The 27,626-nt window shown below is 53.8% G+C and overlaps 1 long non-coding RNA gene across 2 annotated transcripts; it reads right to left on the bottom strand.

Annotated features, from left to right (window-relative positions):
• Window positions 1–7,653: 7,653 nt before the first annotated feature.
• On the bottom strand, window positions 7,654–25,873 carry LOC130683052 (uncharacterized). 2 transcript variants are annotated; one of them, XR_008996660.1, is made up of 4 exons: window positions 19,569–23,828; window positions 17,312–17,406; window positions 15,366–16,521; window positions 7,654–11,992 (listed from the first exon to the last, which is right to left on the bottom strand). It is a non-coding gene; the product is annotated as an uncharacterized LOC130683052 (long non-coding RNA). The 2 variants fall into 2 exon arrangements; XR_008996661.1 differs by lacking the exons at window positions 15,366–16,521; window positions 19,569–23,828 and adding an exon at window positions 23,841–25,873.
• Between the last annotated feature and the right edge of the window lie 1,753 nt (window positions 25,874–27,626).

The raw sequence follows: 27,626 nt of genomic DNA, 5'->3' as shown, positions 1-27,626 counted from the left end.
GACTCTTGAGTTTGCACAGCATGGTGCAGGGCTGTAGGTCGTGGGCACAGTATATGTGTTTTATTCTGACTTGCAGGGTACTTAGTCATTTTTATGTGACCCATGACAGCCTGGTGCAGAAAGGGGTGTTGGGCATGTGCACCTGTGTTACAGATGGGAAAACTGAGAGAGAGAGAGAGATTTGAGTGGGGCGCCCAATCTCACTTGCCATGCTGGAGGCAGGCCTGTGGCTGAGGTCAGGGTTCCTGGTTTCTGATCCCGTGGTGCGAGGGCCCTTAGAGGTCGTCTCTTTGTGCAGACGGTGGAAGGAGGTTCCGAGAGGGGCGAGGACTTGCCCAGAATGCAGCTGTTCCAGGGTGCAGCCTTGGCTCCCACAGCTCTGCCTGGACACAGTGTGCCCTCTGCCAAGGTGCTGGGTTTTGCTGCTGTGCCAGTGGCCTCTGCTGCTTCAGAGGGCACCTTCCCCCAAAATACCAACTATATTGATTTCTCCCGGTTTGGGTCTCTGCTTAAGCCTGTCATTGTCACCCAGACCAGTCCATTTGATTGGGACCTGATTCAGCACAGATGTGGGCTAGTAGGAGTCCTCACTTGTCCTCTGACCAGGAACTTTCTGCTGCCTGGAAGGGTGCAGGTCCCTCTCTGCACTCCACTACTGTGAGGATGAACCTTGTGGACATCAAAATACAGTAAAAACTTGTATTTTAAAAATGTGGCAACAGAGTAGGGTGGGGACTTCCTCAAGGGCAACACTGGGTCTAGCTGACCATCATGTCATCTGGGGATCTTGTGAAAAGAGAACTGTATACTTCTCTGCTAATAAGAGCTCCCATTTATCGAGTACTTTACTGCGTGCTGGCATGGTGCTGGGCTTTCACTCGGGTTACTTCCGCTCCCTATCCAGCAAGACAGGGGCTGTTATTCCTGTTATACAAGTGAGGCCCCTGCAGCTCAGTGAGATGAAGGCCTTTGTTTAAGGTCACATGGCGAAGTATCAGGATCAAGGCCCAACATCAGGCGTGGCTGGCTCTCGACCCCAACGAAAGGGCCTGCATTTCTACTAAACCGTATCACTTCTGATATCAAGTCTAAAATTGGACTTAACATTAGGACTAACATGTAAGCCTTAGGTAGCATAATGTGGTGATTTACGAAGCACAGACTGCTGGTGGTGGAGGAGTAACTTATATCAGATTAACCTGCTGGTAACGATCATAAAATATGGACAAATATATAAAACAGATTTGCTTGGAACTACTGGAGAGTGACCAAAAGCAGGCAGAAACTGGAGGGGATAGGACCCTTGAAGCAAGAAAACTATACTGATAAGAGACACATTTATCTGGCTTTTCCCCTGAAGGCATTCTCCAGTTTACATAGTGCATGCGGGATAGAACCGAAGCAGAAAGCAGAAGCTTTGAGCTGAAGGGTGGGAAATTTGAATTCAGGGCCTCCAGAGCAGCTGGAAATTGAGAGAGAAAATCCAGAAAAGAGAGCCACAGAAGAGGAACCCCCACTTACCCCACCCCCATTTCCTTGGCTGACTCTGGCATGGGACATGACTCCAAAAAGCCAAGGGGAAAACACAGCTGGAAGGCTGAAAATTCTGAGCAGAGATTTATGCAGCTGTTTGGCATTGGGGAGACAGATCTTCCAGTTCAAATCTCACCAGGTTAGAGTGGTTTGGTAAGCACACCAGGCTTTCACTGAGATGCTGGGACACCATGACTTAGGAGTAAGGACCAAAACAACCTTCCTTAATAAAGTCTAACACTAAGCCTCAACAAGACCAAGGTGAATAGGCAACAGTGAAACAGAACAATATGCAAAATTCTTCAGAGGAAGATAACACAGTCCAGAATCTCTACATTGTATTGTACAATGTCTAGCATAAAATTAAAAATTACTAGATATGGGAAGAATCAGGAAAATGTTACACAAGGATGAGATTAAAAAGAAAAAAGTCAGTATAAATAGCTCTGAAAAAAGCCCAGATGTTGGAATTACTAAACAGACTTTTTAAATCATTATGATAAATTTGTTAAAGAATCTACAGGAAAAGGTAATTATAATGGATGAAGACATGGGAAATTTTAAGACTGCATTAGTTTCCTAGGGCTGCCAGAACAAAGTACCACAAACTGGGTGGCTTACAACAACAAAAATTTATTCTTTCACAGTTCCAGCAGCTAGAAGTCTGAAATCCAGAAGTTGGCAGGGTTAGTTCCTTTTGAAGGCTCAGAGAAAATCTGTTCCACATCTTTCTCCTAATTTCTGGTGATGGCTGGCAATCCTTGGTGTCCCTTAGTTTGTATGTACATCACTCTAATTTCTGCCTCCATTTTCACATGGTGGACCTGCTGTGTCTCTGTCTTCTTCTTATAAGGATACCAGTCATATTGGATTAAGGACCCATAATACTCCAGTATGAATGACCTCAATTTAACTAATTCCATCTTTAATGACCTTACTTCCAAATAAGGTCATACTCTGAGATATTGAGGGCCAGGAGTTCAATGTATCTTTTTGGAGGGACATATTTCAACCCACAATATAGACAGATATGGAAACTTTTAAAATATAATCAGATCAAATTATAAACTTTAAAATACAGTACCTGAAGTAAAAATTTATTGGATGAAGTTTAAAAAACATATAAACATCCACTGGATGGGATTAGACCCAATACAAAGGCACCAGTGAATTTAAAGACAGATCAATAGAAATTATCCACACTGAATGAAGCACAAAGAGAAAAATGATTGAAAAAAAGGAACAGAATCTCGATAACCTATGAGACAGGCTCAAGAAGTCACGAGACACAAGTAACTGGAGTCTCAGAGGAGAAAAGGGAGATAACGGGGCAAAAAAAATTTTTTTTGATGAAATTTTGGCTGAGAATGTTCCAAGTTTGATTGAAAAAACAATCATGGAAATTCAGTGAATTTAACCAGGATAAATACAAAGAAGACCATACTTAGGCACATCATGGTCAGACTGCAAAAACCAAAGATCAAGAGACATTCTGGGAAGCAGCTGGAAAAAAAAAAAGACAGTTATATGTAGGAAAACAATGATGCAAAAGACAGCTGACTTCTCATAAAAACCATGCAAGTCAGAAGACAATGGAACAGCTTAAAAGTGATGAAGAAAAATCTGTCAACTTAAAATGCTATCATGAAAATGTCTTTCCAAATGGAAAAGTAAAAATATTCTTGAATAAATAAGAATAGAGAATTTGTTGCCAGTAGACCGCATTATAAGAAATGCTAAATAAGGATTTTTAGACTTAAGGGAAATGACGCTAGACAGAATTTCAGATTTATAGGGAAAAAAATAGCACTGATAATGGTAAATATGTGAATAGATACAAAAGACTATGTTTCTTTTCCTAACTTCTTTAAAAATTAATTGACTCCTTGGAAAGGGGAGCCCTCCTACACTGCTGGTGGGAATGTAAGCTAGTTCAACCATTGTGGAAAGCAATATGGAGGTTCCTCAAAAAACCAAAAATAGAAATACCATTTGACCCAGAAATTCCACTCCTAGGAATTTACCCAAAGAATATAATTTCTCAGATTCAAAAAGACATACGCACCCCTATGTTTATTGCAGCACTATTTACAATAGCCAAGAAATGGAAACAACCTAAGTGTCCATCAGTACGTGAATGGATAAAGAAGATGTGGCACATATACACAATGGAATATTATTCAGCCATAAGAAAGAAACAAATCCTACCATTTGCAACAACATGAATGGAGCTGGAGGATATTATGCTCAGTGCAATAAGCCGGGTGGTGAAAGACAAGTACCAAATGATTTCCCTCATTTGTGGAGTATAACAACGAAGAAGCAAAACTGAAGGAATAAAATAGCAACAGACTCACAGACTCCAAGAAGGGACTAGCAGTTACCAAAGGGGAGGGGTGGAGGAGGGTGAGTGGGGAGGGAAGGAGAAGGGGATTGAGGGGTATTATGATTGGCACACATGGTGTGGGGGGGATCACAGGGAAGACAGTGTAGCACAGAGAAGGCAAATAGTGACTCTGGCATCTTACTATACTGATGGGCAGTGACTGCAGTGGGGCATGAGGGGACATGAGGGGACATGATAATATGGGTGAATGTAGTAACCACATTGTTTTTTCATGTGAAACCTTTATAAGAGTGTGTATCAATAATACCTTAACAACAACAACAAAAAACCCTATAGATCCAAAAAGTGATTGAACCGCCCCCCACCAAATTAATTGACTCCTTAAAGCAAAAATAACAGTGCATCGTGAGATTTATAACACATAAAAGCAAAATATATGACCAGAATAACACTAAGGACAGGTGAGGATAAAATGGAATTCTACTTTTGTAAATTTCTTACAGAATATACATAAAGTGGTATATTATTATTGGAAGGTAGACCAATAATTTAAGAAAGCACATTGTAACCCTTACTCAAGCAACCAAAAATATACAGAGATATAGCTGAAAAGCAAACGAAGAAGACAGAATGGGATATTTATAAATATTTGATTAACCTAACAGAAATCAGTAAAGGAAGAACAAAGAAGAGGGGGGACAAATTGATAACAAATAGCAAGATGATAGACATAAACCCACCTACAAAGATAAGTACACTAAATGTAAAAGGACTATATACTCTAACTGAAAAGCAGGTATTACCAGACTTGATTTTAGAAACAGTCATGTCTGAGTTCTTGGTCTGTAAGTGGGAGAATTAAATGAGGCTGTGCATCAAAGCTCTGAGCATAGTACCTGGACAAAGTGGATGCTCCTTAAGTGAAAATTCTGAATTCTTATTTCATGATCCCACTTTATTGGAAGCCTATTGGTGAACTTGCTGTGGTAAGGCCCCAGTCAGCTATCCACACAGCATTCGAACAGCCTTTACTGAGCACCAGCTTCGTGCCAGACAGATGGAGCCCTTCACACTGGCACTGCATGTGGGTTATTTGTCTACTTTTCAGTAGCGGGGAATGACCTTTCTCCTTTACCTGCTCCAAAGCTTGGGAGAGAAGAGGTTAGGACATAAACATGGATCCTCAAAGCCAGGATTGGAGTTGAGATTTCCTGAGACTGGCTGGGGACTTGTGGCCAGTGTGGTTGCCTCATGTTGCCCAGTGATCTCTCCTTCCCTGGAGCCAGGAGTCTTCTAGAGGAGATTTTCTCTCTGGCCTGGAAGACCAGCCCCTCTCTTAGCCCTGGCATCTAGGTTCCTCTGATCAAGCCAGGTCACCCAGCCTTTGGCCAGCAGGTTGTAGGTGCAGGACAGCAAGCAGTGTCATGAGGCTAGAGGGTGAGATCCTGCAATGGGCTCCATCAGCCCGGTGTGGACTGTAGGCCTAGGTTACCACTTGCCACTTGTTGGTCTGTGTGGGCAGTGAAAGAGAGACCAGGGGACCCTGAGCAGCACTTCTGTGGGTCGTCCCTGTAACCCCATGTCTGGCTTCTCAGTTGGATTCAGAGGCTTGAGAACCAAAGTGCTGTTTCTAGCAACCTTCTGATTGTCCAGTCCATTGATGTCTCCTTCAAATCCCCAGTCACAGCCCTCCTCCTACACAAGGGTAACTTCTACTCCGATTTCTAACACCACAGACTTGTTTGGTCTGTTTTTGTCCTTTATATAATGACATCCTTAGCACAAAATACTTGTAGATTCCTCTATATTGATGTGTGCAGTTGTAGATGTTCCATCCTTAAAGATGACCAGTCATCCACTCAGCAGGACATCTGGAGTCGCTTCATTTAGGGCTATTCTGAATAGCGCTGCTGTGAATAGCCCAGGACATGCCTTTGTCGAACACATGGATGCACTTCTGTTGGGTATATGCCCAGGAGCAGAAGCGCTGGGTTGGTGCCATGCTCGAGCAGACCCAGTGCACACGTCCCATGGTGATGGTTCCAGTTTATACTCCCACCCGCTGTGTGTGAGTTCCGGTTGCTCGCCGTGTTCACCCACACTTGATGTTGTCAGTCTTCTTCACTTTAGCTTTCTGCTGTCTGAAGTGGTAGCTTACTGTGGTCTTAAGTGGTGTTTCCCCTGGTGAGTCATGAAGCTGAGGGCCTTTTCATGCATTTGTCGGTCTTGGGATATGCACTTGTGAAGTACTTTAATCTCAAGCATTTCTCCCCATTTTTCTCTTGCGTTGACTGCCTTTTTCTGCCCCACAAACTCAAAGCCACAGTGGTTGGGCCATATTTGCACTGTAGCTGGTGACAGGGTTTCAAACAAAAGACATAATATGTCACATAAAATTAACCTGATTTGAATGGATCTTGTATTTAATTGATCAATTTGTCTTGGTTTTATGACTGTATGAGAGCTACAAGAAATTTATGTCTTGTTTTATGTGTATACATGGTTAAGTAACACCACAGTAAAAAATCATTCAAGGCAACAGTGAGAGCCCATGAGATCCCCTTCTTTTCTTGGTAAATAAAAGATTTTCAAAACACAAATCCAATCTGGTAACTCCCCTGCTTAATGCATCTCAAAGGATCCTTTCTGTCTGGATGAGACGAAGCTCCTCAACCTGGCTCTCTGCCTTCCCAGGCTCACGTTGTGCCTGCACCGGCTTCCCTGTGTCAGAAGCTGTTGCCTGTTTCTGGACCATGATCTCTCACACCACCTGATCTTGCTGCACAGGCCTCCAGTTCTTCTGCTCTGTTTTGGAGCAGCCACTACCCATGGCCACCCACTTTGCTTAGAGTTAATTCCTTAGGCAGTGAATTCCTCCATTGGCACTACTCATGGTAGCCCTCACTGTGGCCCTAAATACACCATTCTAGCTGAGCACTTTCCTTTTTTGCATAATCTCAGCTGCAATTTTTTATTTATTTGTGGCATTCTTCTCTCCTAGACTGCAAGTTTCATGAAGACACAGATGGCATTTTTCCCCCCACTTTTTTTTTCCGTGCCTGTGCCAGTGTTTGGTATTTGGGGAATGCTCAATAGATGTTTGTTGAGTGACTGCATGACCTGAGCTTGCATAACTCTCTCACTGTATTTGCTGAAAGGCAGGGAAGGCCAGAAGCAGGCCTAGGACCCAGCTCTTCTTGTTCAACCACACAGAGTATGAAGGAAAGTCCTCTTTGGCCAACAGCATAGGGGCCAGCCCCACCTCTTCATAGGCCCAGAAATTAAGGATAATCTAGTTCAATTCTTTTGTGTTTCAAATGAAGAAACGGAGAACCAAGGAGAGGATGGATATTGTCTAGAGTCCCATGGTGAGGCAGGAGCTTGGCTAGGACTCATGTCTCGACATCCACTTTGCTGCCCCAAACTCTTCTGGAGGCGGAGACTCAGGGGGTGGGAGGTGTGGTTCTCATAATCCTGGCTGGGTTCCCTGGCCTGATGCTGACAACAGACTGATGGCAAAGGCCTTCCTGTTCTGGAGTCTATTCTGGAGTCCCAGGGGGCTGTACTGAATTCCTGTCTGTGGGAAGGTGAGAGAGGACAGGAACATTCTGGAATAAAGGCTGAGGATGCTTAGAGGGAGGCAGGAAAGACAATTCACAGTGGAGGAAAACTCCAAATGCCTGGCGAATGCCTAATGGTCCCTCCCCTGGTTGCGATGGAGAGAATGGATTGTAATGATTCCCTTAACCCTTTCTGGGCAGAGACACATGACGTTTTTAATCGAAATTTTTATTGAGATAGTTGCAAATTGACGTGCAGGTGTAAGAAGTAATACGAGGGCTTCAGGTACCCCTGGCCCCAGTTTCCCCCAAATGGAAATGCCTAGAACTACAGGACAGTATCACAACCAGGGTAGCGATGCTGACACAATCCAGCAGCCTCACCCAGGTTCTGCTTCACTCACACCCTTTTGTATGTGGATTCAGGCCTGTGCAATGTATCACAGGCTTGTGTCTCCGCCCTCGCAGCCGGGTGCAGAATGGCACTGTCACCACAAGGATCCTCCTGTTCTTTTATAACCACGCCCCCGTCCAGCCCCTCCCTAATGCCTCACAATGTTTAATCTGTTCTCCATTTCTAAAATTTTGTTATTTCAAAATTATCTAAATGGAATCATAGAGTACGTAACCTTTCGGGACTGGCCCCCTGCACCCCTACAGCCCCCGCAGAAGTCGCTTTGAGCCCGCACCCCGTCTGCACGGCCTCATAGTCGCCGGGCCTGGGTTGTTGTTCCCATTTTACAGCTGTGCAAACTGAACCCTGAAACTCCAGAGCCAGCACTCTTGGCGGCCACAGCAGGGAGCACTGCAAGGAGAGGAGGGCACGGTGGGGAGGTGAGCTGGGGGCCAGGGACACGCGGACTCTGAGCCTTCCTCAGCCCCGCTGCCATCCAGCCCATCCTCAGCCTACTCTGCCTGCAGGGGGTCCTCTTCTGTCCCTCCCGTCGCCTTCCCAGGCAGCCTGTTCCCTCCACAGAGAGGCAGTAACTGAGGGCTGCTGGGTCCGAATCTGCTGACTTAAGGCCCTACTTGGCCGCTGAGAAACTGCATGCCTTCCACAGTGGCCCAGCCTCTGAACCTCAGGATCCCCCAGGGGAAAATAGTGGGAGGGAAAGGATCACACCCTGCAAATCCGAGAAGATGCAATGAAGCGACGTGTGAGGAGCAGTCAGCAAGGTGCCAGGCTCCAAGCGAGCCCCCAGCGCCCAGCACAGAGAGCCGCCTGCGGCCCCATTTGGCAATGAATTATGTATGGCCTTCTGGCAGCCCTGCTCACTAGGGCTGGCGTTCTCCAAGCTTCCCCCCAGCCTCTATCCAGTGAGGGGCACAGGCTCCCTCGGGGGCAGGCAGCATTCTTTGTCTCTCCTGCAGGGACTCAACTGGCTTCTGGTGGCTGATGCCTCAGTCCCAGGATGCCCATTTCACAGGCTGGAGAACCAAAGTCTGGGATCAGCTCAGGAATGTAACACGGATGATAATAATAGCAGCAGCATCAATAACAACAATGTGATGGTACCAGCTGGGCTTTATTGAGCCTTTCTGAGGTGCCAGGTACATGTAACAGACAAAACCGGAGTGTCCACCTGTGCGGGCACTGTCCTAGGCGTAGCAGGTGGCAGAACAGAGTCCTGCCCTCAGATTCCACTGTGGGAGAGTGGGACATTATAAATGAGCAGCTGATTAAATTACATGTCAGAGGAGACAGGACGGCCTGGCAAGGCTCGCGGAGGGCGGGGCCTTTGAGCAGTTTGGAAGGAAGTGAGAGCGCCACCTCAGGAGATGCCTGGAGAAGAATATTCAGAAGAGCAGCAGGTGCAAAGGGCGTGGGGCAGGACAAGAGCCTGTGTCTGAGGCGCAGCTGGCCAGCTGGTGTCATAGGAGACAGCAGATTCTCAGGGCATCACCATCGCCCCATTTTAGAGATGAGAAAGCTGAGATGCAGAGGGTATTTATAATCTTTGTTCATACGCTTTGCTGCAGCCTTATCAATGTGTCTGACTACAGTGATAGCCACATACCTCACGGGGGGTGTTAGGAAATATGTGGTATATGTCATATGATCTTTCTACAGCTGGGAAAGTTCTGAGTTCTGGAACCATCTGCCCAAGGATTTGGGGTTAGGGATGGTGGGCCTCTGTGATCCGGGTCTGCACCCTTAGTGCTATTCTACCATGCCTGCCTGCCTTGTATCACGTGCCTGCTCCTGTTTTCCTTCTTGACCAGCCTATAAATTCCTGTATCAGATACACAGCGCACAATTTCACAGTCTGCAGACAAGAGGTGCTGTCTCCACTTGCCCACAGCTCCCAGTTAGGCCCATGCTGCACATTCCAAGTCAAGTCCAGAGAAGCCGTGACCCGGGCCCAGGGCTGCATTGCTCTGAGGCAGGCCTTGAGGTGGCAGCGCGAAGCTCACCAATGGATCTGCCGGTGTCGGCTGCCGGAAAGTGTTCAGGCATGGGCTTGACCTCCTGACGTTTCCGTCGATGGCCTGGATGAGCAGTGAACGGCGAGCACCTCCTTCCGTCTCCAGCTGGCGGTGGACGCATGAGGTGGCCCACGGAGGGGGAGTAGGTGCAGAATCAAAAGGACTCTGCAGAAGGGAGGACGGGCCGGAGGAGGGCACAGGGCCTGGGGAAGGGACCCCCACCTCCCCACCAGCAACGGCCTCCTCCCAGCCTCCCTGCCTCCAGGGCTGCCCTTGTAATCCATCCTGCAAAGCTTCCAGATTAATTTTCCAGTTAATCTTCCTACCTGAGCTGCCAAACCCTTGCTGTCCCCTACAGCTTGCTTCTGGAGGCCCACTGTCTTCCTCCAGGAGCACACCTGGCTACCCTTACCTCCATGCTTGTGTGCATGAGGTTTCCTGTGTCTGGGATGGCATGGAAGAAAAACTTGTAAGCCAACCGCCAACATCAGAGCAGGTGATCTTTTTATAACTCCCTAGGGCCTCTCCCATCCACTCAGCTTGCCCAGTCCACATCCTCCATGTCTCCTGCAGCAATCTCCTAACCAGGCTCTCTGCCTTGGGACAGGTTCCCGCCCACTCTCAGCCAGCCTGGCAATCGAGGCCCTTGCTGATCAGCCAGGCTCTGGCCTCATGTCTGCCCGCACTCCCTGCACCTGTTCAGCCTGACAAAACTGCTTAGCGCTCTCTGTTCCTCTGAGATGACTCTGTTCCTCTCTCACTTTGGGACCTCATGTGTGCGTTCCTCTGATAGGAATACCTTTCCCTCCCATCGTGGGCTGCCTCTTACTCATCCTCCAGGGCATAGTATTGATTCAGCCTCCTCCAGAAAGACTTCTTGGATTTAGGCCCCCTCCCGTTGGCTTCCAGAGGCCCTGTGTCCCTCCCATCATCATAATTCCTCCTCCAGACTGAAACTGGCTGCCTTGCCAGTGCCCTCTAGGCTATGGTCTTAAGGGGCCTTAGGAGTCCCACAGTGGCCTGTGTCTCCCCCAGTCTGGCTGGAGCTGTGTGCCCAGGAGTTGTAAAAGAAAGCCCAGAGGGAAGAAGTGGGGAATGGAATAGCACCATTTATTGAGCATCTACTCTGTGCTAAGCCTTTTCACATAGCAAACAGCTCTGGGACGAAGGCTTGGATTACTAACTAGGCCTTTATGACAAGAGTTAGGACACCATCTGGCCTCATGCAGCAACCCTAGGCTATTGTTTTTTTTGTCTTTTTGTTTTTGTTTTTGTTTTTTAGTTGGCATAAAATATATGGGGCTATTCTCTTTTCATCTGTATAATGGGCATAATCCTTGGATCCTATCTAACAGCATTGAGGTTAAAGAATTTAGTACATGTAAAGTGCTCATCTGAGCCCTAGGCATACAGTAAGCATTTAATGTTCCTATTACTGGTAATTATTGGAGCTCTGGAGCCAGCCTCTGGGGCTTCAAATCTAGGCTCCTCCACTTGCTGGCTCTGTGACTCTGGGCAAGTTACTTAACCTCTCTGGGCCCCAGTCTTCCCATCTGTAAAATGGGACAAATCATGGGCTGTGTTCCCTTTCTCATTGGACTGTTGGGGGGATTATTTAAGTGAATGTGTGCACAGAGTTGTCATTGGAGAGGCAGAAGCTGAGCAAACATTCAGTGTCATCCTAACTGTCTTAGGATCACCACCAAGGCTTTGGCTCTGATACCAGTGAGGTGTCACTCTAGCTTCTGGGGAATCTTCCAGAGTTGCCGATCTGAGTTGGGGCAGGAACGGATCTCAGAACTTGTGAAAGTTGACTTGCCATCCCTGCATCTCCTGAAACCACCCCATCCATGCCTGATGGTCAGAGTCACCAGGAAGTTCTTCCTTGTACCTCTCCTAAATCCTCTGTTGATTCCTCCAGTTCCCATCCAGGGCTGCCTAGGAAGATGCGGGTAGGAACAGGATGCACCCCAGAGCTCCCAGCTCAGCCCAGAATCCAGCAAGGTGTGAGGCCTCACAGGAGGGTTTGCTGGCCCTCCAAGGGCTCCAAGCTGGAGCAAATGCAGAACCACGGGTGCCCTCTGGGTGTCCAGAGGGAACGGCGCCAGTGAGCCTTCATGTGCACCTGAGGGTGGGAAGGGAGAGAGAGAGAGATGTGAGGGTCAGAGCAGGGGGCAGGCAGGACGGGAGACCAGCGGCCAGGGAGGGGAAGGGGTGTGGGAAATGGGGGGCCACAGGGCTGGAGAGAGAGCCTCGGGGAGGCGCGGGAGAGGGAGGCCTCATACCAGACACTGTCTAGACGCAGCAATTATTGTCAGCTCAGAACACCCAGGCTCTGCCGGCTCAGCTGAAAGGGAGCTTAACAAAGAGGCGAGAGGGGAAGAAAGCGGGGAGAAAAGCGCCCGTGGAGCCGGCTCCTGGCCTGCCGGGTTCTTTCTCTGCCCTGCTACCCTCCTTTGTGCTCCACTGTCGGGAAAGCACTGCTCAGAGATGCCCGATGGGGATGCGGCTCCTCCCGGGCCCAGAGGGCCAGGCCAGGGTCACTGTGTGGGTTTGGGGAACGAGAGGAGGACGTCCTGGAGGGGAGTGTATTTTGCACCGGCATTTCCTTATTTGGAGGGCAGTGGCGGTGGGAACCAAATTCCTGAGGAGACGGCAGAACCCCAGCCCCCAGCCCCCTCCCTGCATAGCGCTGGACCTATACCTGTCTTGGAGCCTTGGTTTTCTCATCTGCAAAATAGGAACAATACCACTACCTGGCTCAGGGTGCAATGGTGGTTAAGTCTAATTCTCTCCCACCTTGGAGGGCTGCAGCCCCTGCCTCTCATCACACAGATGGGAAAATTCAGGGCCCTAAGCGACCTGGGACAGGCCACTTGCCTGCAGAGGGCCTTACCTCCATCATTCTCTGCCTCTGCCATTATTATCCCCATTTTGCAGATGAAGTAATGGAGGCACACAGAAGCCAGAGCTAATGGACAGAGCTCACAGCCAGTCGGCAATGGGTTTGCATTTCAGGTTCATCCCTTCATCTCAACCATGACTTGATGACGTATACCCAGCCCCCAGGGGTGCAAGATCTAATGGCAGGTGGCTGAACCCATGGGAAAGCCACAGGCTCACGTTTACAGGTGAACAGGCTGGAGTCAGGCTTGGCTGAGCCACTGGGCCTGGCATTAAGGGCAGCTCCAGGCTGAGCAACCTGCTTCCCATCCTGGGAGAGGACAGACCCTGGCCCTGAGTGGGAAGTGGGTGTGGGTGACCCTGGGATGCCACACAAGGCCCCCTCAGCACCCTGCAGAAGTTAAAGGCATAGACCTTGCCCTCCAGCCAACACCTGCACCCCAGTTCCTTGGGGAGGGGGTCAGAGGCTGGTCCTGGGCTCCAGAGTAACAGGAATTTCCAGAGCAGTGGCTGGGGGCTCCTCCATTGCCGTCTGTCATCCACTGTTCTGGCCTGGCCACTCCCTGGTTCTGGAAGGGTTGGACATGTCCCCTGGGCCCTGCCTCAAGTAGAAGGCAGGGTACTTGGTGCAGCTGACGCATACACACTCACTCTCACACACGTACACCTGGAAGTTGCCCAGAGCCAGGCCCCCGACAGGTCTCATCATATACTTCCCCTCCTCAGCCTTGGGGTGTAGGCACTGGCTCAGCCCCAGCTGGCCCTCATCCCCCATTTGCTCAGTGCCCTCACTGTGTCCAGCACTGGAATGGGCCCTTCTGCTCCCACACATTGGCTATAGGTCAGTTCAGACCCCTGAGCTTGCAGCCAAGGCCCACCATGACCAGACTCAGCCCCTTTCCAGAAGATTCCATCATGTCCCACACTAGCACATGTGGTTCCCTTTGCCCTTCTCCTCTCTGCCTTGGCTTAAGTTCTTCCCTTCGCCTAACCCCACCATGTCCCAGCACAAACGCCTGGCCTCCCGTGAACCTGCTTCACTTGGTAGCACAAGTCAGGGCAGGGCCCCTCCCTGACACCTCCTAAGCCTCCTTTACCCCCACAGCTCTCCACACCGACTCCTGCCCTTTCTTGTCCCCCCCAGTCCTGAGAGAGCTCTGCAGGCCTGGGCTTCCCCTCTGCTCTACAGAACACTTGCAAAACTTTCAGTTGCCTCCCGGACAAGGGCCGCAGCCTGGGGCCACACAGGCTCTCTTAGGCTCACAGGCCCTGGGACCCTATCCACACCATCCGTGCCCCTCCACCCATCACTCTTCACCTAGTTAGCTGCTCCTGGTCTTCAGGCCCCCCTCTGGGAGCCCTCCTATGACCCCCACAGAGGTCAGGCCCCTGGGACCAGCCCTCCCGGCCCCCTGCACAGTCCCCCCCCTAGCCTGCTGCCCTCTTTCCGTTACTCAGTGCATTATTCATCACGGGCTGTGCGGCCCCTGCCTCTCCTGCAGTACTGAGCACCGTGCGGGCCCGGCTGTGTCTGTCTGGTTTGTCACTGTGTCCCCAGTGCCCTCCCTTAGGCCCCCTCTCTGGGTTTCCGGCCTGGCCCCACTCCAAGGCAGTAGAATGGGAGCCCCAGGCCCCTTCTGCTCTCCCCTCCACGATCCATTCCCTGCCTGCGGGGAGGCGGTGGGGCATGCGGTTTTCAAGGCTGCCCTCCTCGCCCCTTGCCCCGATGGTCACCACATGGGCTAGACGTCAGGGTGCTGCCTGTTGGCTGGGGCGCACCTGGGGCCGGTCTGCGGATGCTTGTGCTCCCCGCCCCCAAGCCCCGTGTCTACGCGGCCCTGGGGTGGTGATACCCAAAGGGCGCTGCCGTCAGCCCAGGCAGGGGAGGCCGCGATGGGCACCTGGGGTGGGTCCAGCAGGGGAGCCCCAAAGAGCAGGGGGGCGGAGAGGGGCCAGAGGGGTGCAGGGAGCAGCCCAGGAGGGCGGCAGTGGCGCCTCCACATCCCCTCCTCTGGCGGAGCCCTGCCCGCGGCTCTCCCGCGCCTCCCTCCCCTCCGTCGGCCCTCTGCTCGCCCTCCTCTTCCCTCCCTCTCCGCGCCCCCCTTCCCCATCCTCTCCTCTCTCTTCTCTGAGTCCTTCTCCCTCTCTTTCCTTTCTTCTTCCTGGGTTAAAAATAATCAACTTTCTGGGAAGCAGCGGCTCCTGCTGAGCCGCCCCCCCCGCGCTTGGGAGCCCCTGAGAACAGCTTTCCGCGGTTCTCAGCTCGAGCCCCTCCTCCCCGCGCCCCCTCCCCGCGAGCTGACTAATAAGCCGGCCGCGGCGCCAGCTCCGCGGCAACGGCGTTAACCGCTTCGTGCCCGCGGCCCCCTGAAGGCCGCCCGAAGGCGACCCGGGCGGCAGGCAGCCCTGGGAGTCCGCCCCGCAGCGTCCCAGCCCGAAGTGCTGGGTGGCACGCAGTAGCCATTTAATTATATTGGTGGTCGGATCAACTTTGACCTCTAACCACCGCACCAGCAAGCCCAGCTGTTCTTGCAACGAACTCGGGGCTGGTTGGCAGCGAAGGCCCATCAGGGGGCACATCAGGAGCGGTTTACCCAGAGGATGGGAAGAGGCTCGTAGTCGGGGCCACGTGGAGGGTGTGACCGGGCCCGTGGGGTTCCTTCCTTCCGCTTGGCCTGGAGACTCCTTGCCCGCTGTGGGCATCGCCTGAGGAGGGCCAGGGCGGCGCCCTCTCAAGTGTGGGCCAGGGTCAGGGAGGGGCTAAAAACTGTCCTGAGACCCAAGGATGTCCGCCGCTGATCAGGCATTTAGCGACCATCGACTCCCACCTTGCAAAAGGGGAAACTGAGGCCCAGAAGAGGCAAGGCAAATCCGGGGTCCTGCTGCAGACCTTAAGGGACTCAGGGCCGCCCAAGACACTCAGCTGCAGCCCGGGGAGGGTGTATGTGTGTGTGTCTGCGGGTGTACGGCTGTGGGCGGCGAGGTTGGGGGGACATGAAGGTCAAAGGTGAGGGGTGGGTGGTGAGAGAAGGAAAGCGAGCTAGACCGGGTCCCCGCCGGCTCCGCCCACTCCGCGCGGTCCCGGCATTACCTCATCGCGGCGCACGCCCATTGGCTGGTTCCCCCGGAGGCCGGCCCAATGCGGCGGAGCCCGTTAACCCTTTCCGCCCCACGGGCCGGGCCCGGGCCGGGCCGCGGCCTCCGCCGCCTCATAGGCCTACAGGCGCCCAGGGGTCCCAGAGGTCACTTGGGGGTCGGCCCGAGGCTGGAAAGCTCAGTGGTTGGAGCACAAGTCGGCCAGCTAGGCTTGGGCCAGCCCCCGCTACGGGCTGTGTGACCTTGGGCAACCAGCCTCACCTCGCTGAGCCTCCTCCGCTTATTTTCTCAGCTGTAAAAAAAGTGAATAATGTAACTCCTGCCCCTCCTAATTCCTTCCCTGAGTACTTGCCAAGTGCCAGGCATACGTGGGCCCCGCGTTCCACGTTGCCTCTTCACTGCAAGAGGTACAGTTATGATTATGGGTTTTCATAAGAGGAAACCTGCTCAGAGCAGCGAAGCCACCTCCCAAGGTCACACAGCAAGAAAATCACAGAGCTGGGATTTGACCCCAGGCCTGTGTGTTTTCTGAACCCTGACTCCTACCCAATACAAGATGATGCTTCTGCTGAGAGGTGCTGTTTCCAGGTGGCCCTGATTTCTCAGGAGGGGCAGGACTAATCCCCAGGCAGTCTGACCAACTGTCTCATGCCACTGCGACCAAATAACACCACTGACAAGCTGAAGAGCCAGGGCCTCCAGGGAGGGAAGGCTCCCTGGAGGAGGAAGGGCTGGAGTGGGACATTCAGAGGGGAAGGCAGGTGGACCCACAGAGGCAAAGGAGCTGGGCAGAGTGCAGTGGGGGTGCATGCAGAGGGGTCGCGAAGCCTGGTGGATCCCCTGGGATTAACCTGCTGGGCAAGGGTCAGCCATGGGATGCTGCTGTGGGGCCCAGGGAGGCTGCTCCAATCTGGGCAGCCCTGGGGTGCAGGAGTACAAGCTGAGTTCCACGTATGTTGTCTAAGTATTTACAAGTTATAAATCAAGCTAACAAACAGCTAAATAAAATATGTTCTGTCCTTCCTTGGCAAATACACCTTCCTAAGGGCAAACACACCTGGAAGGCTGGGTTTGTATTTCAGACTCAGACTCCTGGGGTCCATGCCAGAAATGGCAGCATCGGGAGAGGCAGCTCTGGCCTAAGGCTTCCCGTTCAGCTGCTCTTTTCTTTCTGCCCCAGGTTTTGTCCTTTTTCATGAGGGGTTTTGCATGCTCAGGTGTGGACACTCCAGCTGCGTGCATAAACTCTGTCCACATGCCCAGCAAATAGCCACCCGTGGCCACCCCTAGAGCTTAGGGGTACCTGAATGAGCAGCTCAGGCCACCCTCAGGACGATGGACCGAGGAAGTGGGCTGGGGGCCACTGAGCAGGGAATTCCAGGATCCCAGGTGCCCAGGTCATGGATCTAGCTGGGCATGTCCCTTGGTCACAAGGATTCCTTACATCATGAAGAAGGGCACAGTGACAGACTGCTCCATCTCCCATGTTGGCAGAGTAGGTGGCACTGAAGGTTCATGGACGGATGGGTCTGCACTGGACTGGAAATCAGGAGACAGAATGACAGTTAATTTCTATTGCGTGTTTACATGTACCAGACCCTGTTTTTAAGCATAGTATGTATATTCAATCACTTATTTCAAACTGCCTTGGAAATAGGAACTATTAGTCTCCCCATTCTACAGAACAAAGACACTGAGGCACAGAGGTTCAGAGACTTAGGCCCCCAGCTGGCAAGCAACAGGTCCAGATCTGAACCCAGGCAGTGGAATTGCAAAGCTCAAGTACCTCCTCCCGTCAAGCCCCAGCTGGGCCTGTACCTTGCTGTGGGTCCCTGGAACAGTGTGTCCACCTCTCTGAGTTGAAAGTTTTTATGTGTGCAACTCAGGATTGCCACAGTGGTGCTTCCTTGGACCCCTTCCAGTTCTGTCATCCTAGGGTCTCATGACCCTCCCTGGTAAGTTCCCCTGATGATCTACCCTTGGACAGGCAGGTGCTCTCAGTGACCCCCACTGCTGCCCCACCCTCTGCCCACAGGTCTCAGGCCAGGGCTCTCTAGGGAGGTCTTGTGTGTGATGCCCAGTAGTTGGGTGGATGGAGAACAGTTGGGTGTGAGTTAGGCAGGTGGGTACTGGACACCTGTTTTTCTGCAGCCAAGACAAAAGCAGGTGAGCAGCCTGGTGGGTAAGAAGTCAGGCTTTGAGTTCAGAAGAGTGCAAATTCTGGCTCCTCCATGGAGCAGCTGTGTGGCCTAGGCACAGAACTTCTCCCTCCCAGCCTCAATTTCTGCATCTGTTATGTCTCATTTGACAGCCTGCCGGGCTATCGGAATCTCATCGTGCCTAGCTCACATTGGGTGCTGGTGGTCAGTACTTAGAAGCGGTGGTCCCTTTTCCTTTTTTATCCAGTGATTCCCAATAGGCAGGAGGTAGGACCCGTGGCTGCTCCAGACAAGTCGACCATGTGCTTCTAGAACTTATCTCCATTTAAAACATTCCACCTCAGAGAGGCTGTCCTTGATCTGTGTAATGGGGTGTGTATGTGCTTATGTGTGGTGTGGTCTGTGTGACGTTGGGGAGAGTGTGCTGGTGTGTGTGTGTGTGTGTGTGTGTGTGTGCGCGCGCGCATGTGCGTGTGCTTGTGCTTGTGCTGTGGGGTGGTGGTAACTGGGACACTCCCCAGGGGAAGAGCTGGAGAGAAGGAGGAGGTTGTGTGAACCAGGAACAGGGGAGAGGAGAGGGAATGAGGGAGGGAACAGCATGTGCAAAGGCCTAGAGGCAAGAAGAGGCAGCCTGGAGCTTCAGGGGACTTGAAAGAGTTGCAGTGAGGCTGGGGGAGGGGGCACGGTCAGAGAGGCCACGGTGTGCAGAGCTGCCAGGCAGGCCTTTCTCTGTTAGCTTGAGGGTGTGTGTGGGAGGAGGAGTGGGGGAGCTGAGAGCGCTGCCACCAGTGAGGAGCAGGTGCTGGGTAGAGGTGGGGGTGTGGGCCGGAGCCCAGCCCTTGTGTCCAGGAGGCCAGCAGCCTGGGATCCAGCACTGAACCTCATCCTGGCTCAGCCCCTGATAGCACTAGCCTAATGGTTCTTAGTCTCCCATCTATAAGCTGGTGCCAAGACTATGGGCCAAAGGCCCAAGAAAGAGCCCACGAATTGCAGCTGTTTTGGGCTCTTTGTGCAGCTCTGGTGAAGGACTGGGCTGTCATTTTCTAACAGATTTCCCAGTGCCCGGAGAGGCTGGAGATGCAGAGGGTGGCAGGCCCTGGCACAGGGTTCAGCTTTTAGCACCACTGGCCTTCGGGCATAGAAGGGGTCTCAACAGAGGTAGGGGGAGGGAGAGCCAGGATTTGAACCCAAGTGAGCTGACTCCAAAGGACCCTCTCACCAGACTGCAGTAGCAACCATCATCTCAGTCCCTCGATCATAGCTGCCTTCTGCTCTGCACACTGCAATGCGTCTTCTCTCTTTTGATTCTCTAGCCTGAGAGATTCCACATGGTTATTATACTAGGTTATCACCCCTGCTTCAGAGATGAGAAAACTGGCCAGAGTCCAGCCCAGGCTCTAGAGCTCCACCCCACCAGTGTACACCACGGGGCAGGTTTTCTCAGCACGCGCCCTAAAGCGGTCCTCCCATGGGGGTAATAGCAGTAGTGCAGCAGAAAGAACTTGGAGCTCAAGGCCCAGAAACAGAAGCGCTGCTGCCTACCTGCTGTGTGACCTTGGCAGAGTCCCTTTCCATCTCTGGGCCTGGGCTTACCCAGCCGCACAGTCACTCTTTGAGTCTGTGACGATTTTTTGAGCATCTGCTTAGTGGCAGATGAGGAAACTGAAGTTCAGAGAGCTCACAGGACTTGCGCAAGGTCAAGCAATCCGCATAAAGTGACTTCACATTTGAATCTGGAACCCGAGAGGGTGCCCTTCCCGGCGGCCTGCTCCACAGCCCCCAGGAGGGACGTCGCGTCCCCCAGCGCCCCGCGGCTCCGGGCTGGTGGGCCCCACGCCGTTCCCGGCCCTGCCAGCCTGACGTCAGGCCGGGCCCAAAGGGGCCTAGCTCTGCACAAACAGACGGCGCGGCCGGGCCGGGGGCGACGATGACTCAGGCCCCCGAGACGGGCCGGGAAGCGGAAAGTTTTGTGCAAATGACATCACCGGGCCCGAGGCGGGAGGGGGCCGGCTCCGGGAAAGGCGGCCTGGCGGGCAGCCGGGCTTGGGGCGGCGGCGGGAGCGCGGGACGGGGCGCCCCGCTCAGCAGCGCGGAAACTGCCGCCCCGCGGCCCCCAGCCCCGAATGCCGGCCGCGAATCCCCATCCGGCGTTCGCCCTCGAGGCGCCGGCTCCACCCGCCTGCGAAGAAGCCGCGCTCCCCGGCGCTCCGGAGGCAGCGCCGCATCCATCCTGCTGCGTCCCTGCATTTTAATTACCGCGGCATTAATATTCATGAGCCGGGACTCGAGGGGGACCGCGGGCTGTCATTTCCCTCGCCCGCCCACCCCCCCGCACCCCTCTTTCCCGGCTGAGTCTTGGGTTTTTTCCCTCTCTCTCCCAGCCCCACCTGCACCAACAGTTGGTACACAGCAGACGTGGGGTGTCTGTGAGTGAGTGTGTGCGTGATTGTGAGTGGGTGTGGGTGCCGTGGGCAGGGGCGGGGCCCTGAGGAGGGGAGGGCCGAGTGTGAGTGTGGGTTGTGCCTGTCGGGTCTGTGTGTGAATGTGTATGAGTATGTGTCTACATGCCTGTATCTGTGACTGTTTGCCTGGGTGTCTGCTTGTGTGAACTGTCTGTGTGCCCGTGGGCACATGTATGTGCCCGTGTGTGTGTGGGCGCCTCTGTGTGTACCGGTGCGCATGGGCTCAAGTGAGCTGGTGCCTGTGTGTCTCTGGGCAGTCCCAGGGCCTATGGGCAGGGCTGGGAGAGGCAGCTGTGTGTGCATTCTGGCCTGGGCTTGAGGAAGGGTCAAGACTTCCTGTGTGTGCAGGGCCTGACTGTACAAATGGGGAAACTGAGGCCTGGAGAGAGGCTGGGCCTTGTCCGAAGTCACCTTGTTAAGTCAGTGGCACGGTGGGCCTAGAGCCCAGGGCCTGGCTGCTCAGCTGTCTCCCGGTTCCCCGCTGTTGTTTATAACAGTGGTAAACAGAATGTGCTGAGCTGGCACCTCTCAGGTGAACCTTCCAGCAACTCTCAGGTGAACTTTCTAGCAAACCTGTGCATCAGGTGGTGCTATTAGCATATAGGGAAACTGAGGCAACTGGTCTGGTTAGTGAGGGGTGGAGTTGGTGCCCAGAAACAAACGTTTAAACCCAGAGTTCCTGGCACTAACAATTGCATCATGCTATCGCCTATGGAATTGTGGGAGGTCCTCACCTGGGGGTACCTGAAGGTTCCTTACGGCCTCAGGCACTGCCTGTGCCCAGGCATCAGAAAGGGTGTTTCACCAAAAACATGGCTCACTGTCTGCTTCCCTCCTGAGTGGCTCCACTTGGCTGTGGTTCTCCCCATCCCCTCCCATTGCTTCCCCCACCCCAGAGCCTGCCCCAGCCACCCTGCACCTGAGGGGCTCCAAGGGAGGAGGTCCTGCTTCACAAGGGAGCAGACAGAGAGACTTCAAGGCTGCTGGCCCTCCTCCTTCCTGGGCTGGGGTCAGTGACTCATTCATTTCTTCATCCAACAAACGCTTAAGTGCCTACTGTGTGCCATTCACTGTTCTGGGCACTGGCGGCTCTCTGAGTTTACAAGGAGCCCATGCTGCTCTGTCCCCCCCCCCCACCTGGGGTGGGGGCCCCTGGGCTCTAAGGGCATCTGTATACAGAAGACAGCTTCCCACCCTGAGCCCTGCCACAGAGAGCCAGGAGAGGCCAGTCAGAAAAAGGCTGTGTGGTCTTTGGGCTAGTGGGGCACCAGCCAGTCCTTGCTGGGCAGCCTGGATCTTTGCTTCTCTCTCCTTCTGGAACTTGTCCTCCTCTGGCCTCTAAGCCAAATAATCCCAGGGGCGGGATGACCCGTCTTTCCCTGGGTGAGCTGGCGCCATCCTCCCTCTCACGTCCACCCTGCCCCAGGCCTGTCCTTCTGAGCGCTCAGAACAAGCTGACTGTTCCTTCATCTCTGGGCTGGAACTCACGTCCCAGTCACGTCCCCAGAGCCTTCCCTCCCCTCCCAGAGTAGTTGTACAGGAACACAGATCAGGGGAGAGGAGGTGCAGTCTGAGACTCTGGGGACAAAGTAATGGGTCCACTGGGCTTCACAGGTGCAATAGGAGTTCGCCCTGTGGGGGGGGGAGAAGGGAAGAGAGGCACCCAGGCAGAGGAAATGGCTCAGGGGGGTGACTGAAGCCCCTATTCCAGGCCAACGGTGAGAGATTAGGGGGAGTGGAGGAACAGACTTTTCTCCCAAAGAGCCTGAGGCAGTACAGCCCAGTGATGGGCTCTGAGGGGAGCTCCCCCCCCCCACTGCCCCAGGTGACAATACCCCTCTCACTGTGAGAGCTTGGTGGAACAAGCCACTGAACCCCCATTTCCCCATCTGTCAGATGAAGGGGAGCAACACATTTTTTTTGTTGGATTATATTCAGTGCCTGTAAAGCACCTAGCACAGTGCCTGGTCCTCCTATAGGGACAGTCTGAGCTCCAGGATGCAGAGAGGCCTCTGAGATAATGGTTTCCAATGAGCTCAGAGAGGATTTAAAGATCAGCCTGTGGCCCCACTGCGTGGCCAGTAGGGAGGACATTGGTGAGGACACACTTCTGCGAGGAGTAGGGACGGGCTGAAGCCTCATTGGTCAGGGAAGGCTAAGGCTCCAGGCAAGAGGAGGGTCCCGAACCCCCTGCAGCCCCGCGTGCTCAGCTGGGTGCAGACCTCTGAGGCGGTTGCCATCCTCAACCATCACTCAAACAGCTGGAGGGCCAGCAGACAGGGGGGCAGTGGGGACCCACCAATACTGCTCCTTCCTGCTGCAGCCTCCCACATCTCTCTGCCTTGCCTCCTGACTCCCTGCTCCCCTCTCTCCTTTGAAAATGTACTCTCTTTCTTTCTTTCTTTTTTCTTTTTTTTGGGAATAGTAATACCTGTAGGTGGCAAAAAAATATTCTAAAGGAAGCGCTGTAAAAGATCATGCAATGTAACCTGACCCCATGCTTCTAGTTTTTCGCTTCGGTTTCCAGGATGTTTTGCTACCTATAGAACTGGTAGAGATGATGTTCACCTCTGCTCAAAGACCTTCAATGGCTCCCCATTTTTATAGAGCAAAGGTGGCTTTCTAAGCCTTCACAGCTTAGCCCAGCACCGGCACCACCCCTCCTGCTTCTCCCCATTGCTCTCCATGGCCGGCAGCAGGATACATCTCCTGCTGTCATGTCTTTGCCCCTGCTCTACTGGCCTCCAGGAATGGCCCCCTGCCCTCCACTAAAGTTCCTCTTCATGGCTGAAGACCAGCCTTCTCTATTCCTTGGCCTCTGTGCTTCCTCCCCCAGTTCCCTCCCTCCCCACCCTCCACACTAAACCCCTCCTCTCTCCTGCTGCTCCCATAGTACTGGGGGAACTTGTATGTGGTACTTTTCACATCTCACTTTCTTGAGAGTCTTACTGAAGTCTTGTGTCCTCACTCAGCTTCTCAAAGGCCCAGCCAAGTGTCCTTATTTTTGTTGCCACCTACCTCAATGTCTTACACATAGCAGGGGCTTGAAATGTTTAAAAACATTCAACTTGCTTTTTCTTTAGGGATTCAGGCTCTAAGCCAGAAGATCAGGGTTTGTATCCTGGCTCTTACATTCCCTAGCTGTGTGTCCTTGAGAAAGTGGATCGACCTCTCTAAACCTCAGTTACTTCATTTGGAAAAGTAAGTTATTAATAAAACCTCCCTCCAAGAATAACAGTGAGATAATGCTGTATGTAAAACGCACAGAACAGTCCTGAAGCCGGGAGTAACTGACTTGTTCTCCTCTTTAGTGTTGTGGTATTCAGCATCACTCAGGCTTGTTCAAGGTTACCTGTCCAGTCTGGGGCACTGCTGGGACTCAACATGCATCTCCTCACATTCCAGTGCTCTTTACTTCCCTTTAGTGAGTGAGGATCACAGGCTGCTGTCTGTGTTGCAGATAGGATAACAAGATCCAGAGAGGACAAGATGCTTACCTGGGGTCACACTGCACTTTGAGCAGAGCAAGGGTCAGCCCACCTGCCAGCTCCCCACAGCCCCAGTGAGACTCACCATCCTGACTGGGAACCTCTGCTCCTCCTGGTGGCCAAGGGGTTAACAAAGTGGGGCCCTCAGAGGCCTGGTGGCTTCTGCAATTGGGGTAGTCACTAAAGCAAGCAGACCTCACTTACTGGGTGCAAGAAGCTACGTGTGCCAAGTGCGCACAGGCACCATCTCCTTCACTCTTTCCCAGTGACCCTGGTAACTCTCTCCCAGGGGTACTCACTCAGCCGCCTGGGGCACCAGGGCTCATAAAGAAAGGATAAGGCCCTGAGCCCCCCACTCACTACTGAGGACAAAGGGCTTTCACAGCAGCCCCAGTGCTGGAGGCCAAGCACTCTCCAGGCTCAGGGGCACTTCCCAGGTCTCGCAGATCATCTGGGGGTCCCTCCCCAGCCCTGGCCCCGCAGAGCCTGCCCAACTGTGGCTCTGAGCCACACCCAAACTCTTCCCAGCTTTGCCAGGGAGACTGGAAATTTCTGCTCAGCAGCTTCTCTGGGATGATTTCGAAACAGCTCAGCAGGGGACAGGAGGAGGAGCCAGGCAGCTAACAGGCTCGGCATTCTCAGGCTTTGCTCAGGGGGGACAGGGAGGGGGCTGTGGTAGGCCCTGGTGAGTCTCTCAGAAATAATAATAACAAACAACAGGCTCCAACAACAGTGACTGCGTCCTGAGCGCTTACTGTGTGCCAGGCCCTGTGTGCTAACACTTGCATGGTGTCATAGAACCTTCCATATCCAGGCAAGGGTGGCACTTGTAACCCATTTCACAGATGAGTAGGAGAGGCTCAGAGTGGTGCCGGTGGTGCCCAGGCCACACAGCTGGGAGCTCAGGCCAGGCCAGGCCTGTGCCACTCTCCCTAACTGGCTAGGAGCAGCAGGGCCAGAAGGGCCAGATGGTGGCTGGGGTGGGAGAAACCTTGGGCCCTTAAAGTCAGCCATGGGTTGACCAGAATCTGCAGTACCGGGAAAGGCAGGCTTGGAACTGGGGTCTCTGTCTGCCTGTAGGAGTGTCCTCCTGGGGTACTCGAGTCCCCTTGGAGACCCCAAGGGGTCTGGACACTTCTTTCTACTACTGGTCCTGGTAAACCAATACTTCCAGATACCCCTCCCCCCACCCTGGCCCTGGGGCTGGGGTTGTCTGGCACTTTGCCGCCCGGACAAGCACACTCACTGCCTTCCTGGGGCTCCTGGCAAAGAAACTGGTCAACTTTGGCCAAAGGCTAAAGCGTCCCTACTTTGTGCCTGGCCCCCGAGCCCCACAGGGCTGTCTCCAGGCCTAAAGTCACCACGGAGTGTTGGGGTGGGGGGCTAAAGGTAGAGTCTAAGGCCTGGCGCAAAGTTATGGAGGGAGCATCAGACACCCTGGTCAGGCACAGCAGTGACCACCCTCCCTGGGCTCAGGTTCCCCACTGGGCAAATGGGCACACCGACCCCTTCCCTGGGGCAGCCGAGGATTCAATGGGCTCCTGGGGAACAGCTCAGGAAGGCGAAGGGGGCCACCCCGGGCCTTGCTACCCGCTCCCCAGGGTCCCGCCACCCCCGCCCTGGCCCCGGCGGGGCTGCCGAGGGCGACGCGCACAGGGCTGGGCGGCGGCGGCGCTGGCCCAGGCGCCCAGTTCAGCGGAAAGGAATGTCGTGCTCGGCGGGGGAGGCCGCGGCCCCCGAGGCCGTGTAAACCCCGCTGCCCTCCCCGGGCCTCATTTATTGCGGCCCTAAAGCCAGGCTCGTTCCGCCAGCAGCGCTGCTCGCCGCGTCCACGGAATGACTCACCCGCGCCCCCCGCCGCCGACTCCCGCCCCCTCCTGGACGCCGCCATCAGACCCTCTCCAGCGCTCGCCCAAAGTTGGGGAGTCTCCAAATGGGGGTGCGAGCGCCCCCCGCCCCCCCGTCCGCCCGCGCCCGCCCGCCCGCGCTCTCCCTCCCTCCGTCCCCCTCCATAACTCAAAAGCTTGTCAGGCTGGTTCCAGACTCCTGGCGCCGGGCTCCGCTCCAGGAAAGAAAAAAAGGAAAAAGAAAAAGGGGGAAAAGCCGGCGCGAGGGAGCGAGAGGGAGAGAGAAAGGCCCGCGGAGCCAAACTGTGCGCCCCGCCCCGCTCCCCCTAACCCTAATGGGGAACCCCCGCACCCTCGGGGGCAGAGGGCGCGCGCGCAGTGCAGATCCATTATTTATGGTCGAATCAATTATTTAGCCGCTCCGGGAAGGGTAGGGGCGGGGCGGTAAGGCCGGGGAGTGGGGAGCGGCTGCGGAGACCACCCCGCCGGAGGGCGCGGCTCTCCCGCTGGGCCTCGGGGGTCGGGCCGCGTCCCCACGCCGGGGGTCCTGTTGTGAGAAAGCTGCCGCGGGGTGGGCTCCGGGAGGAGCGCGGGGGAACCTGCGGAGGCGGGAGAGACGGCTCCGCAACCTCCCAATTAGAAGGGTCCGCAGCGTGGGCTGCAAAGGGCCGGCTGGGGTGGGGGGAGGGGCGTGAGACGAGCCTGGCCTGTGAATTCTTTCCCTCCTTACTTCATTCATTCCCATCTTTATTACGACCCCACTGTGTGCCGCTGTGTCTACAGCTCAGGGCTGTGGTAGGAGAGGGGTTAAGAGCAGGAATTTAGAGTTAAGAGCTAGGTCCTCATCCTGGTTAGTGCTGTATTCTCCCCTGCTGTGTGCCCTTAGGCAAGGGACTTGCCCTCTCTGAGCCTCCTCTTCTCCTCCACTGCCTGGAGAAGAGCAGAGTGAGGACTCCAAGGAGGGTGTGAGGATCAGTGAAATGGCAGGCAGGGTGAGGGCAGGGCCCGTGGGGAACATGCCCCAGTCCCCAGTATCCTCCCCCACCTGCCCAACTGTGGGTCTTGGATCCTGTATCCTCCTTTGGCTTTAGACATTTGAAGGTCGTTAGTAAAGCTAAATCAACCCCAAGACCACTGCCCAGGCCCCTCTGGCTGGCTTCTCACCTGCCCGGCCCTTCAAAGGTTAATGCATTTGGCAGCCTGAGGCTCAATCTAATCCTCCTGCTCCTCACTAGCTAGCCCTCCTCCCAGCCTCCCAGCCTCCTCCCTTCCCACATTCTCCGTCCTCTGTTCTCCTTCCAAACCGCTCCTGCCTGCTTCTAGTCTGGGCTAGAGAGGTCTGGAGCCCTGAGAACATGCGGGCAAGAGGCTGTCAGACTAGAAGAAGAGCTCAGCTCTAGGGAAGGGCCTGGCCTCCAGGGACAAACTTTGTCCCTGCCCAGGGTGCCAGTGTTCTCCCTCCAAGGCTCAGAAGCTAAGGAGACTTCCATTTCAAGACACAGGCTTATGGAGGACGTGTCTGGTCACCTAATCTTGCACCAGCTGTATTAGGTGGGCCTTGGCAGATCCAGGTTTTGGGGGGGCCTGGTAAAATTGTGGAGACCCTCTTTAAGAAAAATAATACAAAGTTATGAACATACATTTAAAGCCAGGGCCTTGACAGGGCCGTGCAAGAGTCCCTGGAGCTACAGTTTCATTACCTTTTCCATATTTCACCTGGGTAGGGGGGTGGCAAAATTGTCATCCCCTTACAGAGGTGGAAACAAGGCTTAGAAAGGGAAGTTGCTGTCCCAATGTCACACA

The sequence above is a fragment of the Manis pentadactyla genome, chromosome 3 (genome assembly GCF_030020395.1).
Source record: "Manis pentadactyla isolate mManPen7 chromosome 3, mManPen7.hap1, whole genome shotgun sequence".
Classification (NCBI taxonomy): domain Eukaryota; kingdom Metazoa; phylum Chordata; class Mammalia; order Pholidota; family Manidae; genus Manis; species Manis pentadactyla.
The sequence above is the reverse complement of the archived record's forward strand: the minus strand, read 5'-3'. Positions and strand labels throughout refer to the sequence as shown.